The 27,616-nt window shown below is 42.1% G+C and overlaps 1 long non-coding RNA gene across 1 annotated transcript; it reads left to right on the forward strand.

Moving 5' to 3' along the window:
• The first annotated feature begins 2,392 nt into the window (after positions 1 to 2,392).
• Positions 2,393 to 26,566, forward strand: LOC138959610 (uncharacterized). The gene is made up of 3 exons (XR_011453756.1): positions 2,393 to 2,775; positions 9,060 to 9,256; positions 23,501 to 26,566. It is a non-coding gene; the product is annotated as an uncharacterized lncRNA (long non-coding RNA).
• The last annotated feature ends 1,050 nt before the right edge of the window (positions 26,567 to 27,616 follow it).

The raw sequence follows: 27,616 nt of genomic DNA on the forward strand, positions 1-27,616 counted from the left end.
AATGTTTTAACGTAGAGGGGGGAATCGAGACGAGGGTCGTGGTGTATGTGCGTGCGTGTGTGTGTGTGTGTGTGTGTGTTTGTGTGTGTGTCTGTCTGTCTGTGTGTGTGTGTAGAGCGATTCAGACTAAACTACTGGACCGATCTTTATGAAATTTGACATGAGAGTTCCTGGGTATGAAATCCCCGAACGTTTTTTTCATTTTTTTGATAAATGTCTTTGATGACGTCATATCCGGCTTTTCGTGAAAGTTGAGGCGGCACTGTCATGCCCTCATTTTTCAACCAAATTGGTTGAAATTTTGGTCAAGTAATGTTCGACAAAGCCCGGACTTCGGTATTGCATTTCCGCATTGTGGCTTAAAAATTAATTCATGACTTTGGTCATTAAAAATCTGAAAATTGTAAAAAAAATATTTTTTTTATAAAACGATCCAAATTTACGTTCATCTTATTCTCCATCATTTGCTGATTCCAAAAACATATAAATATGTTATATTTGGATTAAAAACAAGCTCTGAAAATTAAATATATAAAAATTATTATCAAAATTAAATTTTCGAAATCAATATAAAAACACTTTCATCTTATTCCTTGTCGGCTCCTGATTCCAAAAACATATAGATATAATATGTTTGGATTAAAAACACGCTCAGAAAGTTAAAACGAAGAGAGGTACAGAAGAGCGTGCTATCCTTCTCAGCGCAACTACTCCCCCGCTCTTCTTGTCAATTTCACTGCCTTTGCCGTGAGCGGTGGACTGACGATGCTACGAGTATATGGTCTTGCTGCGTTGCATTGCGTTCAGTTTCATTCTGTGAGTTCGACAGCTACTTGACTAAATGTTGTATTTTCGCCTTACGCGACTTGTTTCATTGTCGTTTAACAAGTACGCATCGTCGTCAACATCTTCGTGCACATTCCTTATTGCCTGTCAATGTTTTTCTTCCGTATTGAGAGAAAAAAAATTAACATCGTCTGAAAACTCAAGTATCAGTTATCCTTGTGCAAAGGCCTTTTCCTGCGAGTAAGAGCCGTACTTGGTGTTTCTTTTCAACTGTTTTCTCACTTTTAAGCCTCGCCCAAAGTTCAGTGTCATTATGAGTTTTTCCTTGAAACCACATATCACACCAATCAGCGAACTGCGCGTGTTTTTTTGTTTACGTCTTTTCCTCAGCCTCGGAATGCATCACGACTATCCTCATAGTGTTTTCCTTGAATTTTAGAATTATCAAGAGGTAAAACACAATTTTCCTCCTCTCAATATGGACAACTTTGACTGAAGCTGCATTGGCTGATGTGTTTCGAGAACAAGGAAGGAAGGACGGAAGAAAGGAAATAGTGTGTAGTGATTGCAGAAACTGAGCACCAAGTTGCACAAGGCTTTTTGTTGAAGCGGTTGTGAAAACCCGGATGTAACGTGCCGCGGTAAATAATTGATGGCGATTTGAAACATTGTAGATGTGATCTTTGCATTGCAGCAAAGCAGACAAAGGAGGTCATTTCAACTGTTGAATTGGTAATGTGATGGCTGTACATTATTTGCTACACTATAGAAGCTAAAACTAATGCGTCCCATTTGATATTTTTCCTGCTACGCTATGTACTTTTGATTTATAAACATTTGAAACTAAGGAAAATTGAAACAGACAAAGACTTCAGCTTGTTGTGTGGTCCCAATTGTTCCTGATGTACTATATATGCAACCCCATGTTCTCGGAATATAATCGTGTTTAAACCAAAGGGGTCAATCAAAAACGACAAAATAAGCGGCTGTCAATGCATGTGCAATTTTGTTTGTTTGTTTGCTTAACGCCCAGCCGACCACGAAGGGCCATATCAGGGCGGAATGCATGTGCAAGACAGACCAAGAAATCGTAAGGCATAGGGCACAATATCTCTCAGGCGCTACACTTTAGCAATTCATTTTCCGAAAGACTTGATTTATACTTTCGAAAACGAAATTGAACTAGGAGAGACGGACAGAGAGAGGGTAGTGCGAAGGGGTTGGCCGGGGAGGGGAGGTTGGGGTCATTGACAGAGTGTCTGTGAAAGTGTATAGCAACATGATTATCCTGATTGTTCTTTGTGAAACAGGGAAGCATATCGTTCATACTAGGATTCTCTTTGTCAATGACACTTGAACGAATAGGAAAAACATGTAACACATCTCACTTTATTATATGCATAATTCTACTTGCACGGCTATTTATTTTAATTATCATTTCCTTATTTCCTTTTTTCCTCAGTTCAGTCGCTGCGGCCGCTTACTCACAGACTCACAGAGCCACACGCAAGCACGCACGCACGCACGCACACATACACACACACACACACACATACTGACACACACACACTGACACACACATACTGACACACACACACTGACACACACAGAGCGCGCTGCGACAGAGAGGAAGAGGAAACAGTCGCACAGGGAAACTTTTGTGATTCACACAATACCAACTGAAGTAAGGGACAAGGAAATTTCGTCTCTTTTTTCCTCTGCGACTCGACGTATGACGTCAGGGAGCAGATAAAAACGGAGTTGAATCTTGGTTTCGGGGTCAGTTGGCAAAAGTCCTCTCCAGAGACCGCAGCCTCTTGGACTCTGTGACCAGGAGTGGAGGATGATGGCTGAGGGCCGCAAGCGGGGGAAACCTGTGACCATACAATGGGACAGTTTGTGTGTGTGCCAAGGCCAGTTCCGCTGTGGGGTACGGGAAATCGAACTACACTTGGTAATGCAGGATCGACGATGGTGGCTTGAAAACAGGTTAGTGCTCACTGTTTATTGGTGTTAGTGTTCATGATCACTGAGTGTGTGGGGGTGGGGAGAGAGGGGTGGTTGAGTGTGTGTGTGTGTGTGTGTGTGTGTGTGTGTGTGTGTGTGTGTGTGTTTGTGAGTTTAAAGATAGTACCGTGGCATAACATCCCCAGACGTTGTTTGCTACAGACCTGATTGTGTCACTTACTTTGTACTGGATATACATTGATATGCCAGAATCACTGGGGGAAGAAATTGTAAGCCATGAAAGCCAGAATCACTGGGGGAAGAAATTGTAAGCCATGAAAGCCAGAATCACTGGGGAGAAAGAACAAACAAGAAACCGATTGTAAGTCATGAAAGTTGCAGGCTATTAGACACGCTAAACCAGAGACATGGCTAAACTAAACCGTGAATATTGAATAGAATTTTTATTTAGAACACCCAGTCAAATTGCGAATACTTCATTAAATGTTCATTCAGTTAAACCGAGGGAACCATAAAGCACATTGTAGCGGTATGGCCTATCACAACCTGCAAAAAGATTTCTAACAATAAACGTATCTCGTTCAAATTTCCCTTGCCAAGTTGTTGGGCCATGACTGCTTTTACTTGTAGAGGTTGCTGTTGAACAATCTGACACTATTCACAACATGAGCTTTAGAAATTATTTGGCTTTCTGTTATGGTAAAGATGAAAGTGAAATGTTAATAGATGAAGATTAACACAGTACAATGTTTTTTTTTTCCTCGGGATGTTAATCTACAAACGAAGAAGGAGTAGGGGATCGGTTATGCTGTTAAAATAGTAAATATTTAAATAATGTGAATGCAAAGGATAGTAGGTCTTACGTGTACTTTTCTGTTAAAAGTTGAAAAACCATAGGAAACCAACTGAAATGGATGAAAAGATGAGATGGAGTGAGAGAGCTGGGGGAGGGAGAAGATCGAGGTTCATGATTACACCACAGGAGCTTGTATCAAAGCGGCGCCGGTCGATGGAAGTAACCTATTACATAGGTGAGCGCCAGGCCTTACTATGGTATTACTACTATTGTTCACTAATACAAGCTCCTGTGGTTACACCAAAAACCCGGTATACACAGAGAGCAGCTTAATTACGGCCCTGGCCCTGCTTGGTATTACATTCAGTGTTCTCTATTCATTGCCTGGCATGCCATTTAGTCCCAAAGTGTTGCTTTCCGGTCGTTTAATTGTTGCATGCACACTGCAGTGTGGTGCATCCTGGAGGTGTCTGGATCCCACACCATCTAACAATGAGCCACCTCCTCCCCCGACCCCCTCCGTCCGCTTCAGTCCCCGACTTGCGATCCCTCGTTGTGGCGTAGATGAAGTCAGCGGCCGGGTGCTGTTGCGCTGTTTAATGTCTAATTAACTGTTCTGTGTGGTTTGTTCTGTGTTCGTTGTCAGTTCTCGTTCTTTTTTTTCTTTCTTTTTTGGAGGCAGAAAACTGTGATTTATTCTCTGGTGCGGTGCGCATGTTGGGGTGTTTTTTTACTTGATCTAAATGAGTTCTTTTTATTAGATTTCGTATCCAGTAATTTTGAGATGAGGGGGGTGGGGGGGGGGCGTCGGGAAAGAGAGAGAGAGAGAGAGAGAGAGAGAGAGAGAGAGAGAGAGAGAGAGAGAGAGAGAGAGAGAGAGAGAGAGAGAGAGAGAGAGAGAGAGAGAGAGTACCGAGAGGCCGAGACAAACGAACAAACACGGCACTGACTCCAAGCAGACAATCTGATCTAAGAAAAATGTACTCAATTCAACAAGTGCAGCAGACCAAAATGTTCATGGCTCTTGAATACAGCCTGTAAACAACTCTTTCGTTGTATTCTAACAAGGTTTTATATTCATTCAAGTCAGCCGCTTTTTGATGCACGTGCTTGTGTGAAACCTGCCTCGTGCGTCAGTTCAGTGTTGCGAAATTTCAGTGTAGCGGCTGCACAGCGTGGGTTTATGGTAGCATGGCTGTATAATTATAATGACAAGACAGATTTGCTGACTCAGTTCTTTCTTTCTTTATTTGGTGTTTAACGTCGTTTTCAACCATTCAAGGTTATATCGCGACGGGGAAAGGGGGGAGATGGGATAGGGGAAAGGGGGGAGATGGGATAGAGCCATTTGTTAATTGTTTCTTGTTCACAAAAGCACTAATCAAAAATTTGCTCCAGGGGCTTGCAACGTAGTACAATATATGACCTTACTGGGAGAATGCAAGTTTCCAGTACAAAGGACTTAACATTTCTTACATAGGCCCTACTGCTTGACTAAAATCTTTACAAACATTGACTATATTCAATACAAGAAACACTTAACAAGGGTAAAAGGAGAAACAGAACCGTTAGTCGCCTCTTACGACATGCTGGGGAGCATCGGGTAAATTCTCCCCCCCTAACCCGCGGGGGGTGCTGACTCAGTTAGCCTACATGTATCTTGATTGCCGTAATGAACTGGTTGTGTCTTTTCCAATTAAAGAAAGAGAGAGAGAGAGAGAGAGAGAGAGAGAGAGAGAGAGAGAGAGAGAGAGAGAGAGAGAGAGAGAGAGAGAGAGAGAGAGAGAGAGAGAGAGAGAGAGAGAGAGTAACTACACTTAGCATTGAGAAACCGCACTTATATCTCCGCTCTTTCACTGCTGGAAGTTTTAATCAAGCTCAGATGGTAGGCAACGACATAAAACTGGGCCCGATCATTGGGGAATTAAAGCGCAGAGCACGTCAAAAAAGAACAACAAAAGGGGAAAACAAAGAGAAAGAAACTAAGAAAGAAACAAAGAAATACGTGGGGTTTTTTTGCTCAGTGGTGGGATAGGTGGGTGGAATTCAGTTGTCAAGACATCCATTAATAAACATTTTTTAAAAACCAAGACGTTTGTTTGACAATTTCAATGATTTTTGTCACCCACTGAAACCTCGCCAATAATGCCCCCAAGAGCTACAGATCTACACTGTTGTTGTTATTCAACTCTTGCACTGCATCGACCTCATAAACTGCCCATTTTGCGGAGAGCGAAAAACTGAAAATCGATGCCTTTTTATGCACAAGACTCTTGAGGTGCTTTCTACAAAAAGAAAGATTCACTGTTGAACGAACTGATTGCACTGGCCTCATATTAAACTGCCCGTTTTGCGGAGAGCGAAAAAAAAGAAGAAAATCGATGCCTTTTCATGCACACACTGTTGAGGTGCTTTAACAAAAAGACAGATTCACTGTTGAACGAACTGATTGCAGTTAAAAAAAAATTAAATTAAAAAAATGGTCCAACGGTGTTTACTATACACCCATTCTGCCATTGCACTAGGATCAATCTTTAACGCATTACGTTTTTAGAGCAGCTGCCATTTTAATGGGTCAAAGTTTCCGTTCAAAGGTTGGCGTGAACTCTAAAGGAACCGGAAAACGAGCATATTACCCACTCGACCTCACAAAAGACCGGGGAGATGATACCCCGAACTAGAGTACACAGTATCAATGATTGTACGCGAGCGCACCGAGGTATACCCGATCACACACTCAAACCACAGGTGCTCAAACTTTTTTTAAAACTATTATCTAAAAAAACGATTACGGCCATGAAGCGAGTGTCTTTTTTCTATTTCATTTTTATATTTAGTCAAGTTTTGACTAAATATTTTAACATCGAGGGGGAATCGAAACGAGGGTCGTGGTGTATGTGCGTGCGTGCGTGCGTGTGTGTGTGTGTGTGTGTGTGTGTGTGTGTGTGTAGAGCGATTCAGACTAAACTACTGGACCGATCTTTATGAAATTTGACATGAGAGTTCCTGGGTATGAAATCCCCAGACGTTTTTTTCATTTTTTTTTATAAATGTCTTTGATGACGTCATATCCGGCTTTTCGTGAAAGTTGAGGCGGCACTGTCACGCCCTCATTTTTCAACCAAATTGGTTCAAATTTTGGTCAAGTAATCTTCGACGAAGCCCGGACTTCGGTATTGCATTTCAGCGTGGTGGCTTAAAAATTAATTAATGACTTTGGTCATTAAAAATCGCAAAATTGTAAAAAAAAATAAAAATTTATAAAACGATCCAAATTTACGTTTATCTTATTCTCCATCATTTGCTGATTCCAAAAACATATAAATATGTTATATTCGGATTAAAAACAAGCTCTCAAAATTAAATATATAAAAATTATTATCAAAATTAAATTGTCCAAATCAATTTAAAAACACTTTCATCTTATTCCTTGTCGGTTCCTGATTCCAAAAACATATAGATATGATATGTTTGGATTAAAAACACGCTCAGAAAGTTAAAACAAAGAGAGGTACAGAAAAGCGTGCTATCCTTCTTAGCGCAACTACTACCCCGCTCTTCTTGTCAATTTCACTGCCTTTGCCATGAGCGGTGGCCTGACGATGCTACGAGTAAAATGGCATTGCGTTCAGTTTCATTCTGTGAGTTCGACAGCTACTTGACTAAATATTGTATTTTCGCCTTACGCGACTTGTCTGTTTCTTCCTCTGTTTCCATTTCTTTCTCTGTTTCTGTTTTTTCCCCATTTTGATCAGGCCTGATTTTAAAACAAAATCAGCAACAGGAAATACCAACAAAACAAGAAGAAGAACAAGTCGCGTAAGGCGAAAATACAATATTTAGTCAAGTAGCTGTCGAACTCACAGAATGAAACTGAACGCAATGCCATTTTTCAGCAAGACCGTATACTCGTAGCATCGTCAGTCCACCGCTCATGGCAAAGGCAGTGAAATTGACAAGAAGAGCGGGGTAGTAGTTGCGCTAAGAAGGATAGCACGCTTTTCTGTACCTCTCTTTGTTTTAACTTTCTGAGCGTGTTTTTCATAAAGATCGGTCCAGTAGTTTGGTCTGAATCGCTCTACACACACACACAGACAGACAGACAGACAGACAGACAGACACACACACACACACACACACACACATACACCACGACCCTCGTCTCGATTCCCCCCTCTACGTTAAAATATTTAGTCAAAACTTGACTAAATATAAAAAGAAGAAGAAAAAGAATAGCAGTTGTGCCAGGCCGTGTAAACTTTATCCATACACCAAACTGTGCACTCGCAAACCGCAATGTCAATGACAGAATGATACCCTTTTTTTTCTTATTTTTTTTAAACTGTCGAATTAACGGTTTAGCATGCTAGCAAGCAAAACCCGATTTGCACCGTGAGATCGTTTATTTTGAAAAGGGACAGGTTTTATAGCGTCGTAAACACATCGTTTATTTTGAAAAGGGACAGGTTTTATAGCGTCGTAAACACAAGGGGGTAGAATGAGCAAGATCGAGGGGAGAGATGGGGTGGGGGGAGTGGTGGAGAAATAATTGCAGTGATTTGAATGAGGCTCGGTTTATTAGCTTTTTTTTTTCTTTCTTTCTTTGCTCTTCGGTCCGTTTCAGTGTAGTTATACTTTACGGTGCTCGACCTAAAGTTCACTGACTTTTTTCAGGTGTTCGTTATTTGAGAATACTATATGTCACTGTTACTCGGGTGGCTTTTACTTCAAGAGTAATAATCAGTTCGACCGGGGTTTAAAGCTGTGTATAATTTATCGTGACAGTGAAGAACAAACCAACCGTTTATTTGATAACATCTTGTGAAAACTCACTGCTCACAGTTAGTAAACAAATAGAGGAGAGAAAACAAATCATAACGCGGTTTAGTACTGGTGCGATCTGCTTTAAAAATGCATTGCCATTGAACACGTACGCACAACATACACTGATTAAAACGGAAGTGAAGTGAAATCTGATACAGCTTGAGAGAACAAAATTGTGGGCACTGCTTGCGCGCCATACACAACATTACGCCACGAATAGGTTGATGAATATTCATACGAGGCATGTACACTCACTCTTACGAGTACTCTGTCGCCACTTTCCGCAACGCTTCTGATTGGCAGAAATTATCAAAAAAGGCGGGGCTTCGCCGGTTTTGAGAATGAGGTTTCCTGTTTGCTTGGAGACTCAGTCAATGTTTTAAAGTTTGGTCTTGCGCAATTCAGGCGGGGAAAACTAAGATTATTTTTGGAGAGAGAGAGAGAGAGGGGAGAAAGAGAGAGAGAGGATAATTGTTAGAGGAAAGGGGTAATGGGTGAGGGGTAAAGTTAGGCGGCCGGAGAGGGGGCACTTGAAAATCGTACGATACCGTACCGGCGCAAGCGGAGTCATGGTTGTGTGATGAGTATAGTTTCGTCACTGTGACCGGCGTTTTGTTACTGTGGGTGAGTGTGAACTGGAAATGATGATCAGTTTATTGCCGCATTCGTCTTTTCTATACGTCAGGTTTGCTGCATGACACAGCACGGCTATTGCCAGATGCAATGAGACGGACAAGCGTGTTGAACTGAGTCGGACCGTGAAACACAGTGTCTGTATGTCGCATCCTGGTTTGCTGTGGAAAAACAAATCTCCGTGTGTTCAAGTATATAATGACATCCGTCAGACCAAGGGACCGCACTGAACCCATCGGTGATCGATCTGTGAGTATTTTACAACCACACGTGTCATTTTTAACTTACTTTTTTTCATGACTGATGTATGTGTACATGTTTGTATACATGTATGAGCTGGGTTCTAAATTTATCTCTGGGGCGTTGTCGACGGCCTCTTGTTTTGTTCATTTCGTTGGTTAGGCTGGTTTTACACGCTCCTTTTCTCGGTGTCTGTCTATTTGTCTGTCACTCCTCCGTCACATAAATACACACACACGCGCGCGCACACACACACTGACACACACACACACGCACTGACTCTCTCGCTCTCTCTCAGTCTCTCTCAGTCTCTCTCTCTCTCTCTCTCTCTCTCTCTTTCTCTCTCTCTCCTGTGTCAGTGTCAGTGTCTCTCTCTCTCTCTCTCTCTCTCTCTCTCTCTCTCTCTCTCTCTCTCTCTCTCTCTCTCTCTCTTTCTCTCTCTTTAACTGCAAGGCAAGTGTCTCACATCCAGAGATTCACCATTTCAGTATTTATAATTTTGCGAGTCATGCAATGAAAATCAAAAGATAAAGTGAGAGAGTGAGTGAGCGAGATAGAGACGGTATGCATGTGCCTCTGTCTGTCTGTCTGTCTGAGTGTCAGTCAAGAACATTGAAGCTGCGAAACTTCGCATTCAGCGATCGTCGTTCTTTATCTAATTGACTCAGTTCTACTGATCAGAATGTCCACGTATAAAAGTAAAAGTTCTACTGTCACGCAACGAGGGCTTTGTTGTGGCACGGGTTAGTCAGTGCAGGGCCTACACGTCCATCACTTTCGTCGGGCTGGTCCAAAAGGCGTGACTTTTCTTATGCTAAAAATCTCGGTGACGTGGTCCCATTGTTCTGTCTGTGCTATATAAATCGTGTAACAAAAGGGAAGTATAATGGACGACCGCGTGTGTTGCACAATGCCTGTCCAAATGAAGTAGTTGCTAAGTTCATCAATGTAGTAAAGTCAGTCAGGAAATGTGCATCGTACAAGAGAAAATGACCTTGCCGCACTGGGACTTTCCTGATCCTTAAACATTTTATTGTTAGTTTTAACACGTTTCAGTCAAGTTTTAAACTGAGAACTTCGTAATTTTTCCAGCTGGAAAGTAAAGTTGTCGAACTCTCACGTGAATAGGATTTCGTCTTTGATCAGTTTATTTTCGGAAACTGAGCATAGGCTAATTGTGACTCGGGTTTAAAAAAAAACTGCCTTCGTAACATCTGGGAACATAATTCAGTTTTTCAGTTAAACAATATTAATATTGTTGAGCAGATTTCTTGATTTAGCGTGCTGTACAAACCGTCTACTTATCCTTCATTTGTGTTTTTAACGTGACATCCTTCTCGTTTCGCCCAGTCGCTTGAAGTCAGTTGGGCTTCAGACTAAACAGTTCCACGATAACTGACTTTAAGGGGGGAGGGGGGGGGGGGAACTGATGGCCAAGAATGTTTTATTGGGTCATAGCTTTTTTGTGAGCAAAGCGGCTTGAAAGCGCCGGTGGGGATTTTTTTTCAGCCGACGCGGCGGCGACACTGAGTTTCCTTCCGTGTTTTTTTAAAATGCATTTTCAAGGCTGGAAAACTAACACATTTCGTGTGTGAAACAGGATAGGATTTTCAGATTTGTGTGTCACTGTATTGTTCAATGTTAGCCAAGCGGCGCAAGTTGCTCAGCGACGCCGGCGAGTTACCATGAACATTGAGTCAACAGGATTGACGCCAAACTAATTTTCTCCAGTCAAAGAGAGACCACAATTCGACAAATGAGATTGGAAAGTGATACGATCACAACGCTGAGTGCTAGGCGTGTCACGCCGGGTGGGTATGACGAAATACTTTACCACGTGCGCCAGTGTTCCGAGTCTGGGTCGCCATGTTTCAGTTTCAGGGTACAGGCACATGTAAACGGTTAGTGTATGTAATAAACTGCGTGTTTGGGCCGCGTTCGTGAGGTTACGTTTCAGCGGAGTGTAAGTTGATCTCAGTGATCATGATTTTTTCCGACGGTTAATTCGAGTGTCTTCGTCATATGATCTTCTTAGTAATTAACAAAATCAATCACCGGTGCAGTGCGCCACCGCCCCATCAGTGGGTCCCTACCGCTGAATGTCTGGACTGTACTGAGTACATGCACTGATACAATGACCCCCCCCCCCCCCCCAATGTGATGGGAGGTGGTACGTATATCAAACGCCTGATCGGCAGTTTAAACAAATGTGCTGTCTTCGTCATCATCGTTGTTAAAGGGACATACTCAGTCCTTCGAATTCGTCCGTTCAAAAAAAGTCAGTTGAACTGATCAGATCCACCATCTGAGATCTGCCAAGAGTTTACACAAAGACCATCCCTCTCCCCACTTTGACACGTACTAAAAGTCAACAGTCTGACGCACTGCTTTCTGCGCAGTGGACTTTTGTGTGTGATGAATTGATGGTTTCAAAGCCACAAATACCGATGAATTGTTGAATAAACACGGTTTAAACCAAGTACCTTTTAAAGAAATTATCTAATAAAAAACATGCCTATACTCTACACAGGAAGTAGTCAGAATTGTGTTTTTCAGTGTATGTCAAAGTGAGAGGATGGTCTTCTCCCATAAGAAAAAACCCTGGCCAGATCAGTGTTTCCTTTTTAATTTTTTTTAAACACTGTCCCTTAAACCAGTGATGAAAGTCATGCGCCTGTAGTAGCTGCAAGGGCTAGGCTATATTACAGGGCGTGGGAGGTAGTATATGGCCAGTGCCTGACCTCACTTCGCGCCGAGCTGATAGACGTTGTTACGCCATGCTACGTACCTGTTACATGCTGTTGCAGCTTGCTTAGCCCTTCGGGTGATCATCTTGTGCTCTGACTCAACACACACAAAAACAATCATGCATAAGTCGTGGCATCAGTTGTATGGCCACACATTCAGTGCCAGTGAGCAATCATGACACCTTGATAAAACTATCGGAGTCCTGCCCGGCTGTGATGTGTAATTGAAAGGTAAGACTCTGTATGGTGATTTTTCCCCCCTATTTTTTTTTTTTTACGCCGGTTGTATACGTGTGTGTGTGTGTGTGTGTGTGTGTGTGTGTGTGTGTGTGTGTGTGTGTGTGTGTGTGTGTGTGTTGTTTTTTGACGCCGGATGTGGGATTTTTTTCCGACCTGAAGTTAAAGATCCACATTTGGTGTTAATCGTGAGTTCTTTGAAAGTGAAATAACGGGAGACACCGATGTGCATGATTGTGTCAGTGTAGAATCAGTCATGCAAGATTAACTGCCCGCGATGTACAGTATATTGAAAGGTAAGATTTGTCTTGACTGATTAAGAAGCTAGGCGAGCTGACGCTGCTCGGGTTTTCTCCTCATGCCTAGCTGCAGTTTCAGATGCACATGATTACCCCAGTCGTGACTGTTTTGAAACCGGCACGGTTGGCATAGTGGTAAGGCGTCTGCCCCGTGATCGGGAGGTCGTGGGTTCGAACCCCGGGTCGTCATACCTAAGACTTTAAAATTGGCAATCTAGCTAGTGGCTGCTCCGCCTGGCGTCTGGCATTATGGGGTTAGTGCTAGGACTGGTTGGTCCGGTGTCAGAATAGTGTGACTAGACTGGGTGAGACATGTGCTGCGACTTCTGTCTTGTGTGTGGCGCCCGTTATATGTCAAAGCAGCACCGCCCTGATATGGCCCTTCGTGGTCGGCTGGGCGTTAAACAAACAAACAAACAAACAAACAAGCAAAAAAGACTGCCGTTTTGAAAGAAAAGTAAAGTTACTGGTTACTGGTGTGTTTTCTTTTTATAGAAAAGTAAAGTGTCAGCAATAACGTTGTTGTGACTCAACTGAGTCCTGATCGACTAAGAGTAGTCAAACGAACAAACGTGACAGTCGGTCACGCCGGCCCGGTCTCACAGTCAGTCATAACTTTTGTTTTTAATTGTTGGCTGTTGAAGAAGAAGAAGGCTGTAAACTTACGTAGTAGGCTACTTTCGGCGCCAGTGAGTCATATATTACAATACCGCAATACAATAATACTTTATTATTTCAACTTGAGAAATGTATGCTGAACAACTTACACAATTAAACATATACTAAAATTAAGAAACACTTCAGTGTACCGGGAAGTAACTATACATATATATATATAATATATCACACACGTGTGTCAGAGTGTGGATCCAGCGCGGCACAGGAAAAGGAAGTGGTGTTCAGTGCCGATTAACATTGCAAGGGCGTATTACACTGTGCAAGATCAGGTCACGTCAGGTAAAGGCTTCTCTCAGAGGCACCAGAATCAGGTTCACACAATTTCGACTTATTTGATAAATCATATAAAAACCTAGCCTAGACGGGCACATTATCTGTGACTCGTAGTCAATCGTAGCAGCAGTACCGGTGTAACACGAGAAAATTACTCCCACGAGATTTTTTACTCCGGAGTAAAGATTTCGTACGAAAATGTTACTCCCTTTACGAAAAAAGCACTCCCCCATTGCACGAGAAAATTACTCCCCAGGACAGGTGAGTTCCGAGTAAACATTTCGTACAAAAATGTTACTCCCCTGACGAATAAATAACGAATGAATTACTTCACCCCAACACGAGCAATTTAACTTCCCATGCCAGGTGTACGAAATTTGTACTCCCTTGTCCCCTGTTAGTCTTGGTGGTGGAAGGTGTGGAAGGAGGGTAGCGCGACATTCGTGTGCGCGAGATCACTTATTGGCATTATCCCTTCGCCCGCATCCCATTTTTGCGTACGAGATTTTTACTGGAAGTGAAATAAATGGGGAGTAAAAATTTCGTGGAGGGAGTAATTTTTTCGTGCCCGGTTGGCGAGTTCTTTTCTCGTACGAAAAGTGTACTCGGAGTAAGAATTTCGTACGAAGTATTTACTCCGGAGTACATTTTTCGTGGAGTAAAAATTTTGTGTTACACCGGTACCGTTTTTACGGGAAGAGCCGCTGTGCCGCCTTGAACAAAACACAAACAGCGAACAATGATGATAAGTAAACACCCTCACGGTAAAATCATTAGGGGCATGTTCCCGGGTTTGAGAACAGCGAACAAGTAGGGCCAAAGAATCTTTATATTGACACCAATGCGATTGATGCTTTTTAAACTGTCGCGACGAACTGCTCAGATATCTAGGCTAAATTTATCACTAGCGTTATATTTGAACTACTGTACGTGTTCTACTGTGACAGTCACCAACTGAGCCGGGTTTTTCAAGTCAGGTAGTCTGACTAAACTGAAGTAGGTGGTGTTAAAGTTGAAGAAGTTAATTAGAACTAACTGATCAGTGCTCCTCCGAGTACCGACGACCCACCCGTACCCGGCGGCAACTGCGATTTCACTCTCCCGACCCCACCCCCTCTCCCTCCGCCCTTTCCCGCCACCAGGTACTGACGGTCATTGGTATGTTTTTCACGACTTCATTGCGCCTAGAGTCCAAGGAAAGTGGTAAAACCATCACAAAATACAAACATTAAAAACTTTCAGATTATCGATTCCAGTGCCTTTGCCAGGCATTACCTCGCGTCACATTTTGGGGTCGGGTTAGCCCGGGGCCGGGATTTCCCGCCGATATATTCTATTTTTAGCACCGTCGTCAGTGCCAGGGCATATTGCCGCGGCAGGTTGTCTAAAAGTATGGCTGCACGCATGCACGATTACTGAGGCCACAACTTCATTCCACCGTACCCCTTCACGTGGGGTTCAGGCAAAGTTCGTGTTGATTTTGTTTTATTTGTATGTTCAGTTCAGTATTTCTTCCCTTGCAACGTTTAGCCACGGCGTTTTCCGCCTTGTATTCAGCGGTCGACGGCTTGTTGCTTGAAGCTTGAAAGCTGACACCGACTGGTACGGCCCATTAGCTTTCTTTCTTTATTTGGTGTTTAACGACCCATTAGCTCAGTTTCAACTTGAAGTTCTTCCGATATAATTCAATTCTGTTTTTAATGGCGTCAGTGAGTGCGGGAGAGAATGGGGGTGGAATCAATTAAACAGTTCCACAGGTTTATGATCTACAAGTTTGTATCCCCCTTCATTGGCTCTGTTGACGCCCGTGGCGTGTTAATCCGCTTGCTTCCCTCTTTATGATAAACCGGCCGCCATGGAGCGTCGTCAGTCGTCCCGAACAAAATCTTTAAAATCTCCAAAACCGTTTTGAATTCTAGGTAGGGAAATCCTTTTATGAAATGACGTCAGCGCCTTTCGGCGGTTGGTCAATGCATTTCGGAGCTGGACTGCCAACATAATGTTGGCCACACTTGACTTGAAATTATTGCTGCTTGAGTTTGCTTTCCAAACTGATACTGCGACTTGAAGTGAACGGCAGCATATGGTCAGTTATCTACCTAACTTACCTCGAACAGCCTGACTGAGATCGCCAGTACACAAATATGAAGGGAGAAACTCGGAAACCGACACGTCGAATCTGTTAATGCTCGAGAACTCACGTGTGTAACATTAGAAGTCAAATTCATTATTTGTTACCCTTGAATTCTGTATGCCCTGATAGCTCAGTCGGTAAAGCGCCTGCAAGCGAAGTCGGCAATTTGGGCGGTCACGGGTTCAAATATCCTGTGGCAGGCAATATCAGTTATTTTTTATTCTGGAGTTTGAAACGTAGTTAGCAGTCTATTTGATTCGGATTTGTGCTCATGTATTTTCGTGGGTCATATATCTTGTGCATCAAAATATCATTCTCCCTTTGTTGTCTACAATATTCCCCCAGCAGCTTCTAAACTCAAAGCGTTTTTCCGTGTTACAGTTATCCTCTGCATCCGTATATGATTTTCCCTTTGTTACGGCCTACATTATTTATCAAACAGCATCTAAAATCAAAGTGTATTTTCGTGTTTTATCGTCCTTTCCATCAGTGTACAGTTTCCCCGCCAGTCAGTGTCAAATCCGTGACCGTATCAGTCGCTACGTTTGCCCTTGTATCAGGATACAGCCGGCAAGGCTATATAGCGGTGTTTCGTGTAGCCCGTACAAAAAACACAGGATACGATGATTCTATGTAACACAATATACAGAGGCCAGGGCAACAAGCTGTCATTTTGAAACTTGTTTGCACTGACTGTCGTATCCTGCTTCTGCATCAGTGACAAATGAATCTGGTAACTCAGTATGAACAAATGTTCAAGGGAAACACACGATATATCAACATCTGTGGTCGATCCATTCGCAACTTTATTGCTATTTGTCCGTAGTTCTTAATTATTTAGACTGAAAGGACCCAGTTCAAAAGTGTTTCTGGTCTCGGAGATTTTTGATTGCATGCTAAAACTGCCTTTACCTGTCCATTTACCTTAAATGCGCATTTACGTTAACCGTGACTTTCAACGGCGAACACAACACAAAACTATTCACACAATAATCTGCATATCGAGAAGAAAACTGTAAATTGACTGCACAAAACTCAGTATTGCGACAAGTTTCGGACTGGAATTCTTATTTCATAATGTTATAATGCTTGTCAGTTTGAATTTCATTTTGACAGAGAGATGTAATGTCAATGTTTCTACATTTTGTTCAACAGACGTTTGCATTATCATTGAGTTTCCAAAGAGTACGAACACTGATACGGAAATAAAACAGAAACATATACTAGCTTACACCATTGCTGAGACAAAAAAGTACACCCCGAAGGCCTGTTCAGCCATGTTTACAATGCCACGAGGAACGGTTCCATGAAATCTCTCTTTAAAGTCTTCCATCACGATGCCGTCTCAACTTTTACCACCCTCGTTAAGTCCGTGCTCTGGTGCTAGATAAACTCTCTCCGTTCTTAAAAATCGCCTGGATTACTGGCAGGCACGGTTTCCAAGACAATTACTGACCGAAATGCACTCGGCAACATTGAAGTTGTACTCCGTCACCTTGCTCAGTTTTCTCAGATTTGAACTTTAAAGTCAACCAAGATGTGTCACTTTTCAAAACCAGACAGATGAATATTATAAGTTGTTATTTTGAATGCCTCACTGAGTCACTGTGTGAGTGTTGTATATATATATATATAGCAGATAATTAGTCACGAAACGTAAGGCTACGTTGTTGACGTTTTACCCCAGTTTTACCACCTAGACCATTGTTACATCGACCTAGGTTCCTAAGACCATTGTTACACCGACCTAGGTTCTGTTGGCGGATACACTTTCTAACGAAACATTTAGCAGACCGTTTGTCATATTTCGTGCCTAGCCTAGGCTGCTGAGTAAAATGAAATACGCTTAAAGATAAAAAGTGCAAGGTGCGAAAACCGGCGTAACCAATCTCCCTGTTTCGCCGCGTTTTGTGCTTTGTCTGTTCTGCAGGGCAAACAAAAAAATAACACCCGCAGAACAAGGAACACGTCTACGTATCAGTATTAGTTTTTGTTCCTCTCAGTCGCGCACAGGGGAAAGGTGAAAGTAGCCAGTGGCTGGGTCTCTGCTTCGTCTGCGTTGATATTGGTGACTTTTCGCGTAACAACCATCCATCGAGACATCAGTAGCGGCAGACACAAAGAAAAAGGGCAAACTAAAAAAGCAAAACCCCCCCCCCCCCCCCCCCAACAACAACAAAAAAAAAGGATAGAAAAAGAAAAAGTTGAGCTCCTTTGTCTATTTCTCATTACTGTGGAAAGCAAAATCGCCGAGTTTCGATATTTCAGGAAAACGATTTTGCTGACGATGCGGGCAGGAAGAACGTCTGCAGCAGTTTTCAAGAGTCTGGCGGATGTTACAAGTGACGCCATTCTAATCAATTAACTCAAGAACATTAAAGTTACCGCTTATGCAATTCAAGTGGTTTTAATGGAAATAAATAACTGTAAACATGAATTTCATAAAACTTGGTGTTTTTTTTAGACTTTGGAATCGGTACTAAGACTGTTATAATCCGCCTCCACCCCCATCCCCGCTTTATTTCCATGTTTTTACACCGATGACGATCGAAATAATCGGCCAACTTTTGGTGCGGGATGAAATTAAAGCCTTGGCAAATTTCTAATCCAATGAAGATTTGAACAAATGTTTGCCAGAGGCTATAGAAATATATTGATTTTTATTTTAGATTCAAAGCATTCTTCTTTCAGCTGCAAAGATTACATCTCTTCAGATTTTTTGGGGACGAGCACATAACGTAAGAATGTGTATATATATATACCGTATAATCCCTAGCAAACGCCCCCCCCCCCCTCCGCACAGATTTCGGGTAAAAGTAGGGGGTGGGCGTTTGCTAGGTATACACCCCTTTGCAAGATAAAGTGTCATCACATTTTCACGATAAAAAAAAGTTATACAACCATGTGATTTATGCAATTCTAATGAAAAATAAACACACCGTTTGTTTACACTAATAAAGATCAACGATCTGTGATAGAAAAAAAAAGAAAAAGAAAAAAAGAACACAAGTGACCTTGATTGTTCTAATTCTCAGAATAACGTCAGCACAAACACAGTTTCTTGTTTGGAGATCTGGTATGGTTGATGATCATGGGCTCATTCTAGTCCTTCGAAGTCAACATCATCGTCTTCACTGTCGTCTCCACTCTCAGCTTCTTCTGGAGCATCTCCATTGCCATGATCGCGATGCAGGTTAGTGCCGATTTCATCTGAAAACCACTCAAGTATTTCATCATCTTGGGAACCGTCCATGGCGTTTGAAATTGCGCACCTGAGAAAGGACGTAACGATCGTTTCAGGTCGTATGTTCTCCCACGCTCTGCTGACCCAGTTGATGACGTCTTGCCTTCTAGGCTGCTTGAGGTTGCCAGCAGCTGTCGGTGGTCTTGCTTCTCTCAGTCCACTCAACCCAGCAGTCTCTGATGCCATCTTGAAAAGGTTTGGCGAAACCGACATCGACTGGCTGGGTTAAAGCTGTGCTGCCTGCAGGCACAAAGACCAAGTCAACTTGCTGTGCGGCAAGCGCTTCTCTGACTTCCGGCTGGATCTTGTGAGCGCTGTAGCAGTCCAGAAGAAGGAGGCGACGCTCGTCTGCTGGCCTAAGAACACGCTGAATCCAGGTCAGGATGGTCTTCCTCGTCATCCATCCATTTGTGGATGCATACAAACGCACATTGTCTGGTACTCTCAACTGGGGAAGGACGCGAGGTGGAATGTGTCCGTTTCCCTTCCGAAAAAAAAACACCCCAAAAACCGGGGTGGGCGTTTGCTAGGTAGTGACCCTTCTGTACAACTTTTGACCCAAAGTGGAGGGTGGGCGTTTGCTAGGGATTTTACGGTATATATATATATATAAATGTTTCTGCACTGTGCAACAGAATGTGTGTCTCACATTTTACTACCCCGTGATTTTGAAGAGTACAGGAAGAATGCTTATCAAAGCCAAGCAATTACAACCCCCTTGTTTTTGTAGAGCAGAGGAAAACGTCTTATCGGGATCAAGAGTAGACCTACATTCAAGTATTCGAGCGCGTTTACGTCCTTTGAGATTTTTTTTTTTTAATGCGTGTGTCACGACTGCATTACATTATGCGTGGAATGTCCTCTTGTGTTTTTAAACTTCGTGTCAAGCCTGTTTGTCGCGTCTAATAAATAATCGCGCTTTACTCCTGTAAATCGCATTGAGCCCACAATGTTGGAATATCATCGTTTAAAGTACAGCACTGAGCAGTGCATGCGATCATTAATGTTCGGGGCACGTTTTTGAGGGAATTGCGTTCAATCTAAGTAGTTTTGCCGGTGTAAGTTTGGCTGTGTATATAGTTGGAGAGGGGGGGGGGGGGGTGTAGGTGGGCAGAAAAAATAGAGAGGGAGAGAAAGGGGGAAGAGTCTTTTCAAAACGTCAGGCCCGTTTCAATTGTTTTCCGTCACCATTTTGGCGACATATCCGCCGGTTAACCTCTCCCTATAAATAAATAATAAAGAAAAAAAGTTGTGTGAGTAATCCCCCCATGCTTTGAACAAAAACGCATTTAATCTTACATGTATCGAACGACATCTTTGCAGCTAACAAAAATCACACTGCTTTCTATCGTCTATACTATGTAATGTCTATTCTCTTCAGACATTACAGTTTGCTTGCTTCTGTGTATGTCCCAGCAGTACACGTACTAAAAAAAAAAGGTCACAGTCAAGGTCACAGTCACCGTAAAATCACGTGCTTGAATCTTCCTGCTCAGTTATTTATCGTCTTTGTCAAGTCAGGCAGACAGTGAATATTTTGGCTACCGGCATCTTGTCGCTCTGTTTTACATAGTTTATATTCTGCGCATTTTCAATTCACGAGTGTCGTTTTATCGTTTTAATGACTCAAACAAAAACATGTGACAAGACTGTTTTTGCGAGTTTGAGTTTGTTTAAAGTACCCCAGGAAAGTCAGATGGAAAGAACAAAATGTAAATGATTTGACTTTCAAAAACATCGGCCTCTCTTTAAGGCAAAAGGTAAGCGAGGAAAGAAAGAAAGAAAGAAAGAAAGAAAGAAAGGGAAGCAAAAAAGAGTGGAGGACCAAAAAAACAACAACAAAAACCACAAAAAAACCCAGTCACACGCTTTTGAAATATGGAAATGGATCGTTTGCAAGGAGAGCAAAATTAATGTGTTTTGTCACCAGAGGAAAAAAAAAGTAAGTCTTATTTTTTGCGTTTTATTTGATCTGAAAGTGAATAGGCAATAACACTGCAAGATTGCTTTATTGAACAGCTTTAAAACTTTTGCAAAGACACACTTCAGTTTTGAGTTGGGATAATTCTGTCTCACTGATAGTATGTATTCTAGCCTGCCTGACTGTCTGTCTCTCTCTATGTCTCTCTCTCTCTGTCTCTCTCTCTGTCTCTCTCTGTCTCTGGATCTGTCTGTCTCTCTCTGTCTCTCTCTGTCTCTGTCTCTCTCTCTCTCTCTCTCTCTCTCTCTCTCTCTCTCTCTCTCTCTCTCTCTCTCTCTCTCTCTCTCTCGCTCTTTGGCGTAAGTTTCCGTGTTCAGTGTTGTGTCGTACGATTCAAGGTTATTATTACGCGGTTGCCTTTGTGAAGGTGGTTTTGTCAGCGTGACCCAAAGTGTGATTGTTGTCACACAAGAGAGGTATGAGCGTGTATACAGCTTTTGTCACACCCGCACCAACTCCTTTGTCCAAACAACTTGGCAAAAAATTCATTGTTCCATTGATAATTATTTTGCTTGTTTGTTTGTTCTTACGTACTTATACGTTCGTTGCTGCATTATAATTACAATAGTTGAAAAACGGAGTAATCAAAGTTCTTCTTCACAATCTTCTTTACTTTGGTTTACAATTTCAATTTTGTCTTCTTCACAATCTTCTTTTCTTTGGTTTACAATTTCAATTTTGTCTTCTTCACAATCTTCTTTACTTTGGTTTACTATTTCAATTTTGTCTTCTTCACAATCTTCTTTACTTTGGTTTACTATTTCAATTTTGTCTTTTTCACTTCTTGGCTACTCTTTCCAGTTCCCATTAAAAAAGCAACACTAAAAGATACATGAAAATATGTGTGGCCTCGAAGAAACCCGTTCCCCGTCCCCAAAACCCAGTTACCTTTCGCCGAACTTTTTCCCACCCGTTCAACTGTTAGATCGACGGTCGTATCAGTGCAACACTATTTTTGTTCCGTTTGATTTGATTTCGTTGGTTAAAGTTAAAAGTCCTCCTGGACCCTGTGGCCCCTATGGGATGTTGAACGTGGCCTGACCTTTCCTGTAGGTATAAGATACGTGTCAGGTAGTAACAGGTGTAGCTATTTTTTTTTATCAGTTCTCGCCGTCATGCGTGAAGGTGTGCACTTGCCAATTTTGGTTATTGAGCTCTTTGTGTTCTTTGCACGTCAAATAGGATTTTTGAGGGGCAAAGGGGAGGGGGTCTGACAATTTTGTGTATTAATATCAGTCTTTGTGATCTCTGCACGCCAAACAGATTGTTCTTCTCGGTATTGTGTGTGTGTGTGTGTGTGTGTGTGTGTGTGTGTGTGTGTGTGTGTGTGTGTGTGTGTGTGTGTGTGTGTGTGTGACGGGGAAGGGGGGTGTAAGGAGGACAGTGGGGGTGTCTGACACGGTGGCTGACAGCAAATTGATGAGCAATACTGAGTCTCCAAGCTGTTGCAGTCTCTTTCTTCTTGGTGTCATTTCAATTTGCTTGCATGTCGAGTGATAACAGAGAGAGAAACAGCTGAGTTTTGTTCATTGCTGCTTCACTTCATCATAGACTGACAGGAGCGAGTTCTAATATATATACTTGTTGCATCTCCCCCATTGAGTCTCTGTAATATAATAAAAGTCTAGTATTTGTTCGATTGTCACCTGTGCGCTGTTGCTGTCGCGCGTGTTTCTGTGTGTGTGTGCGTGTGTGTGTGTGTGTGCAGGGAGGGGGGGGGTGCGATGGGGAGGGGGGGATGGGGTGACAAATGTGAAAAGAGGAGACGGAAGAACAACCATAGAATCAACTGTACTTAAAAGGCCAATTCAATATGTGTTAGTCCAATTCAATTTCGGCTAGTGCACCTCAATCTTAACCATGCATTGAATTAATTCGCACCCACCCACCTCTCTCTGAGTCTTGCTTGTTCACTGACCTTCTCACCCTTTCCACTTTGAGAATGAAACATGTTTGTGATGCAATTCGACTTTCTGGACAAAAATCGATAAAGGATATTCAGTTCGGCTCCTGCGCCTTTTTGCCTTGAAACGTTACATGTTTGCACCCTTTTGCCTTGGCCCATGCACAGCATTTGATCTGTGAAATGCTTTATGTGCGGGTTGAATAAAAAATCAGAAAGGATGGTTTTAGCGTAGGAAAGACAGATGGTATTTGCGGAAGGGAAGAGACAAAGGAGGGGATGGAGGGGGGGGGGGGACTTAGAAAAAGGTATTGTATAGACCAATTGAACCGTTTCAATGGATGCATATATATAAATTTATACCCTCTTCCTCACGCACGCTCGCACATGTACACACACACACACACACACACACATACATACACACACACACACACACACACACACACACACACACACACACACACACACACACACACACACACACACACACACACACACACACATACACATGTAGGGGGAATGACAGGGATAAAGGTTGTGCTAATGTGTGTGTACAACATTTCACACCTCCCCTGAACCCAAAACATTAGAGTATAGTATCACAAAATAAAGTCAAAATCTCTCCACCTTTGGTAAATTTAAAGTGTTTTGCAAACTTGAACACAATTTTAAGTATTGGTATTTGATATTGTGTCCCATTAATGACTTACAAACAATACAAGTATTTATATTCGATTGCAACTTCTGTGTGCAGGGACCAAGCCTATCATCTGCTTGTCGTCGAATGTCCAGTGTCATCATACGCCACGAGAGCACGACAACGAACTGATGGTCCAATACACAGCATCAGAAAGCAGGAACCATCGTAAGACTGATCTATTTAGGCTATTCTACCCATCCAGAATGCTGTTTGTAAATGCTCGAAGATAATGGAACCCGATTTTTAGCTTGGAGTAATCGTACCAACCACCCCCCCTCCCATACATACACACACAAAGAAACACAATTAAGACAAAACATATGCACAGTTCATGTTTGAATAAGTCACGAGTGTTAATTCATGTGCAAAAATTATGACGGTTTGGAACACCAACTTAGAATTTCCAAGGGGACCGATGAATGCATAGCCATTACAATACCTTTAATTCTAGCAGATGAAGCAATAATAGTCATAAAACCTAGCAATCCCTGGTAATTTATCACAAAATGTCGGGAAAGGATTATTCAAACGGTTTGTCACTTTGGCCTAAGCTCTAATTATAATCGAATTCTTCAACACTTGCTGAAAAAAGAACCAAAACTAGACAGCAAACCGCCATCACTTGAAAGCAACAAGACCCTTATGGCTGCGAATGTTTCTCTGGTGTAAAATGCTCCTCAGCACACGTTCTTTAACATTGTGCAGCTTGTTGGATTTTGCTGAAGGTCGAGATGACCTTTCCTCTGATGCTTGCAACATTTCTCTTCATAGAAACATGCTTGTCAGATTTATGTCAATGAACAATGACGTAGCATCACTCGAGATTACATTCCCTATGATCTCTCTTCATCGAGAAATTTGCTCGTCAGATTTGCCCGTCATATTCATGTCGGCAAATAATGTATACTGACGTGGCATAACTCCAATGAGGAAAACGAGGAATTCCTCAATCAAAAGATGATTTCCTGAATTTCAAATCATTCAGGATTAAGCAAAGAGTAAAACTGGCAAACCCCCTTTCCACTTAGCCTCCTGGCAAGTTTTCCAGATTTTTAGTATTCTTAACTTCTGCGACTCATGCCTTCGTAGCACATTAATCAATACCACCTATCATCGCACCATCATCATTTCCCCGTAACCCCCAAACGCACCTACGTATCCCAATACTCACCCATCATCCCTCCCCCCTACATGTAAACACTATGGATGCATTAACAATTGTCATGAATTTCAATAGCTTTAAAGTTCTGAGCTTGGTGAGCTTGTATATTGTCAAGCTTACAACTCATTTCCACAACAGCACATTCACTAAAACTATTAATAGTTGATTATGTTTGTTTTTTAATTGTCGAAGGCTCTACCGAGATGCTTTTAATGTCTGAGCCGTGTCAGCTTGTGTATAGCCTGGATTAACACTTCGGGTGACAACAGCACATACTCAAAAATTATGGCTAGATACTTGTAGTTATTTGGGATTTTTTGTTTTGTGTGTGTGAAAGATTTCAACGTTCACACAGTTTCAAAGATCTGAACAATGTCAGCTTGAACTGTATGTACATTGCCTGAATATATATGATTTTTTGTTAAATAGTCTAAATGGTCCAACAGCTTTAAAGATCTGAGCAGTGTCAGCTTGTGTAGCCTGGATTACATTTCCCTGTGACAACAGCGCACACAAGTCATGCCCGTTGCGCTTGGCAGATCAGACAACGATTGCGAGGCTAACGTAAATGCAGCTGCCACTGAACTTTTCACATGGTGGTTGAAATCACAACGTCTGAGGACAGTATACAACGAGTAGTACAGCGTGTCTTTAGAGTATATTCTGAGCTAAACCTGTACATTAGAGACGGCCGAATGAGGCTAGTGATGCTGGATATCTAGAAAAAGCAAAATTACTAACAAGTAAAAGTAGGAAGTATCATTGGAGCTTCAACTTGCAGCTCGTCTCACGAGGATCAACGAGATTTTGGGTTGTGACGTATTGCAAACCATTTGGCAGAAACTACAACTGACTGCTCTAATGCAAGAGTAAAGTAGGCTGACCGAAACTACTGCTGATTTAGTTTGTATTTTGCATCAAATTTCCTTGGCTCTCCGAGATACTACCGCCTCATTGGGGGTTTTGCTGGCCATATATGTTCTTATAAGCCATACTGGCCTGTAAAATCCCAACTGAGGACGGTTTGCAACCAGCCATGGAACTGAAACCAGATCATCGAACCCTGAGGAAAAAGGATTCAGTAGTGATGATGGTGCGGAAGTACTTTGCATGTTGTAGTTTTGGTCTTGGTCGCAATATAACTCGAACATTCTGGTCTGCAACCGTTAGGCCAAAAAAAAAGTTGTATGTTTCTGGTCATCCGACCCTACCTAGTTTTTTCCCGCCGACCCTAGACTTTTTTTTTATTGCATTTGTAAAAAAAAAAAAAGCTAAAAAAAGGCGTCAAAACGAAAGTAACAGACGGCAGACGACACAAGGGGGATAACCCCGCATCCTTTTTGTCTCATTTGTTTTGTAATGTGTTGTTTTTCTCTTTGTATAGTAAGTCCAGTCTCTTTGCGTCACTGTATAGTTATTTTCTACCCTGACAAAAAAACAAAACAAAAACAAAATCCCAACCTACCTACCCTATTTTTTGTAGCCATGTTACCAAAAACATACAACTTTTTTGGGGGGGGGGCCTTAACTCCCAACTGAGGAAGGTTTGCAAGCAACCCGCGAAGAAAATGAAACCAAGTCATCGGACCATGAAGAAAAGGATCCAGCGACGACGATTAAGAAGTTCCTTGTTGTAGTGTTGGTCTTGATCGTGATATTACTCGAAAATCGTAATCTGCAACTGTAAAATCGTATATTAAGGCGTTTCCTTTTGCTCAACTACATCCCAATTCCCCGCCCCTATCGCTTCCGTTTCCTCTTGGATCCTACTTGTCCTTCCCCATTTTTACATTTAGTCAAGTTTTGACTAAATGTTTTAACATAGAGGGGGAATCGAGACTTTCTTTCTTTCTTTCTTTATTTGGTGTTTAACGTCGTTTTCAACCACGAAGGTTATATCGCGACGGGGAAAGGGGGGGAGATGGGATAGAGCCACTTGTTAATTGTTTCTTGTTCACAAAAGCACTAATCAAACAATTGCTCAAGGGGCTTGCAACGTAGTACAATATATTACCTTACTGGGAGAATGCAAGTTTCCAGTACAAAGGACTTCACATTTCTTACATACTGCTTGACTAAAATCTTTACAAACATTGACTATATTCTATACAAGAAACACTTAACAAGGGTAAAAGGAGAAACAGAATCCGTTAGTCGCCTCTTACGACATGCTGGGGAACATCGGGTAAATTCTTCCCCATAACCCGCGGGGGGGGGGGGGGGGGGGGGGGGGGGGTCGAGACGAGGGTCGTGGTGTATGTGTGTGTGTCTGTGCGTGTGTGTGTGTAGAGCGATTCAGACCAAACTACTGGACCGATCTTTATGACATTTTACTTGAGAGTTTATGGGAATGATATCCCCGGACGTTTTTTTCTTTTTTTCGATAAATACCTTTGATGACGTCATATCCGGCTTTTTGTAAAAGTTGAGGCGGCACTGTCACACCCTCATTTTTCAATCAAATTGATTGACATTTTGGCCAAGCAATCTTCGACGAAGGCCGGACTTCGGTATTGCATTTCAGCTTGGTGGCTTAAAAATTAATTAATGACTTTGGTCATTAAAAATCTGAAAATTTATAAAACGATCCAAATTTACGTTCATCTTATTCTTCATCATTTTCTGATTCCAAAAACATATAAATATGTTATATTTGGATTAAAAACAAGCTCTGAAAATTAAAAATATAAAAATTATGATCAAAATTAAATTTTTGAAATCAATTTAAAAACACTTTCATCTTATTCCTTGTCGGTTCCTGATTCCAAAAGCATATAGATATGATATGTTTGGATTAAAAACACGCTCAGAAAGTTAAAACGAAGAGAGGTACAGAAAAGCGTGCTATCCTTCTCAGCGCAACTACTACCCCGCTCTTCTTGTCAATTTCACTGCCTTTGCCACGAGCGGTGGACTGACGATGCTACGAGTATACGGTCTTGCTGAAAAATTGCATTGCGTTCAGTTTCATTCTGTGAGTTCGACAGCTTGACTAAATGTTGTATTTT

This window comes from Littorina saxatilis, linkage group LG2 (assembly GCF_037325665.1).
Source record: "Littorina saxatilis isolate snail1 linkage group LG2, US_GU_Lsax_2.0, whole genome shotgun sequence".
In the NCBI taxonomy this organism is placed as follows: domain Eukaryota; kingdom Metazoa; phylum Mollusca; class Gastropoda; order Littorinimorpha; family Littorinidae; genus Littorina; species Littorina saxatilis.